General features: G+C 45.8%; 1 protein-coding gene across 1 annotated transcript in view; it reads right to left on the bottom strand.

Moving 5' to 3' along the window:
• The window catches only part of HMGB1 (high mobility group box 1), a 34,197-nt gene extending 33,730 nt beyond the window's left edge, over positions 1-467 (bottom strand). The window contains exon 1 of the mRNA XM_012642119.1: positions 298-467. The gene's annotated coding sequence lies outside the window, so the exon portion shown is untranslated. The remainder of the gene's footprint in view (positions 1-297) is intronic.
• Positions 468-2,867: the final 2,400 nt, after the last annotated feature.

The raw sequence follows: 2,867 nt of genomic DNA on the forward strand, positions 1-2,867 counted from the left end.
ATTAAAAAAAAATTTTTTTTTGCGCCAGTCTGCGCGGACGCCGCCGCGGGTGGAAACTCGCGGGGCTTGGGGCTCCCGGCGCCTCAGGCAGCCTGTGGGCCGGGGCTCCGGCGCGGGGCAGCGTCCCCGGCGCCCGAGCAGAGGCTCGCTCCGTGCGCAGTTCCCCCCACGGTCCCCCCTCATTTGCCTTTGTGTGGATCCTGACCCGCCGGCTCCCGGCCGCGGGGATCCGGCCGCCGCGCGGGCTGGGGAGCTGCCAGAGGCGCTTTCCCCGCCGCGGCGCTGCCCCAGACTCACCCTCAGCGAGGCACAGAGTCGCCCAGTGCCCGTCCGGCTCTCACTTGCCCCGGCGCTGTCTCTATGGAGCTCAATGTACTGCAATGGCTGTGAGAGCGGGAGCCAGACGCAGCCTCCTCACTCTCTCCGCTCTGTAACATTACTCTCCAGCCAGCGCGGCTCCTATTGGCTACCGCCAACTCACGGGGCTCGCTCATTGGCCCGATACCTCCCATTGTCCTGACCAGAGCCCGTTTGCTATTGGCTGTCTCCGGGGACACGTCATCAAGGATTGAAACAGCGCGTAAATCTGAATGTGTGTGTATGCCGGGCAAAGAGGCTGAGGCGGGAGAGGCAGAGGCAGAGGCAGCAGCTGCTACGGGAAAGCAGAGCTCTATGGTGTATGTGTGCATGTGTCTAACCCAAGCCAGCCCCACACCGGAGCGGCCGCCGGAGCGAAAAGGGCCTGACTTTTCCACAAGTGCCTCCAACTCCTCAGGCAAAAGAGACACCCACAGGCCTCGCCCCCCCTTCTTGCCCCACACTCACGCCCAAAGTCGTTAAGATACGAGGCCCCAGGCTTTTAATGGCCCTTCAAAAGTGGGAGCGACACTATGAGAGAATGTCCCCTAAAAACTGGGGTCTCTGCTAGTGCAGAGGGGCGGAAGCCGCCGAGTCTCGAGCCCCTCAACAGCCTCTGGTTGCTTTACACTTTAGGTCTCTGGAAAGGCAGGGCTTCTATAAGAGAGTGACATGATCCAGCCAGCCGGGTTTAAAATGCCCCTTTTCTGGGCTCATAAGCCGTCACGTCAGGCTTGCCGAGCAGCTGAAATCTTGACTCACTGAGCAGGCATTCAGTTTCACCCTTTTTCTGGGTTTGATCGAGTTTCACAGCATGTCTAGAACTTTGTATTTAAATACAAAGCCCTGTCTTAACTTCCTGGACATCAAATAATTATTCCTGGTAATTAAAGCACCGCCACTTCGTTTTGATATGGGGTACTCTAGCAGGAAATGTTTGTGAGAGCCTGCTAGAATTAACAAATTCATTAGAGGCCACATTTTAAACTGTTTGGCTATTTTATTTGACTTGGTGTGGATTACTGTTATAATCAAACGAATCCTTGTGATGCTATCTTTCCTTCCCATCACACCACTTAGTGCATCCATGTAACTGCTCTAGGATTACAGGAGTTGTAGGTATATTGTTACCCGAAGGATTAGATGTAGGCAGAGAGTGCATATGCCCAAATCCACAGGCTGTGGTTTCTCTAACTCACCAAGCTGGCTGGTATTAATAGACATACTTATGTCTGTACAGAAAATGTGCTGCCTGTAATGGTTAGTTCTGAAGACGGTTTAGTTGTATCAGTCCTTTATGAAACTACTATCTATTCCTTTTAGCCTGAGCAGACCACACCCCTATTCAGTTATAATAGACTTCCCCTTTCCCCCCACTTTCTAATGGTATTTTATACACTTCTAAATCCAACAACCAATTTCTCCAAATTTAATTAGATCAAAGTTAAAGCAAATCACCTATATTGTGTTCATTTGATTTTTTATATCGCTTCTAAGCATCCGTAACCCAATTTATTTACTCAAATTTATTAAACTATTTGAGAATACGCTTAGATAACCTTTCCTGTTTTAATGTTTATTCCTTTTTTTGAAAAATACACTATTGGTCTCAGGGATTGTAGTGGTGAATGGACAATGTACCACATGCATGTGGAAAAGGCTATATAATATTAAAGAAGATATAAACTTGTATAATGTACAATGTTTTCAAAAAATATATCTAAAGTTAACTTTTATATTGTTATTTTTCCATATATTTACTCTTCTCTACTTCCCTCTGCTAATCATTCAAATTTTGTATTTTATTTAAATCTAGATATTTACTTCAATATTGTTTTATCTCCTCAATGCCTTGTATTACAAAATATTCATGAGAATGATTAAGATACTTTCAGTGGCATCCATGATATGAAAATCTGACTATTATTTGAATATGGCACTATTAATATTTTCCAGGAGCAGTGTTGCATTTGCACTGTCCCAGCCACACACTTCACCAGTTGTCTATACCAGCTTACTCCTGCAAGGGTGTGTTTATGGCCACAGGACAACATGAGAGCAATGGGCCCACCCGAGGTTTTTATTTTGGCACAATGGTATGGTGAGTAATAGGCACTGGAATTAAACAGACTTGGGTTCGAATCCGAGCTCTGCTACTTACTAGCTCTATGATCTTGGGCAAGTTTTTAAACCTCTTTGTGCTTCAATTCTCTCAGCTATAAAATGGAAGGGACCATAGGGTTGTTGTAGAGATTAAATGTTTTTTAAAGGCTTAAAATTATGTTATGCAGACCCCTTCAATCCCGTAATTTAGAAAACCTCAAGTGCACTTAACCTTGAGTTTTTCTTCATATTTTAATTTCATATGAGGGCAGTGGTTGCAAATCTAGTTTTTTTTTTTTAAATCCTAACCTCAAACAGCACTAATCTTCCTCCAGTGTGGTGAGGGTACCTTTATTTATTCCCAAGTGTAACAGAGGGCATGTCAGAGAGAAGAGTTTAAAAACCAC

Source organism: Propithecus coquereli, unplaced genomic scaffold (assembly GCF_000956105.1).
Source record: "Propithecus coquereli isolate 6110/MARCELLA unplaced genomic scaffold, Pcoq_1.0 Scaffold175, whole genome shotgun sequence".
In the NCBI taxonomy this organism is placed as follows: Eukaryota; Metazoa; Chordata; class Mammalia; order Primates; family Indriidae; genus Propithecus; species Propithecus coquereli.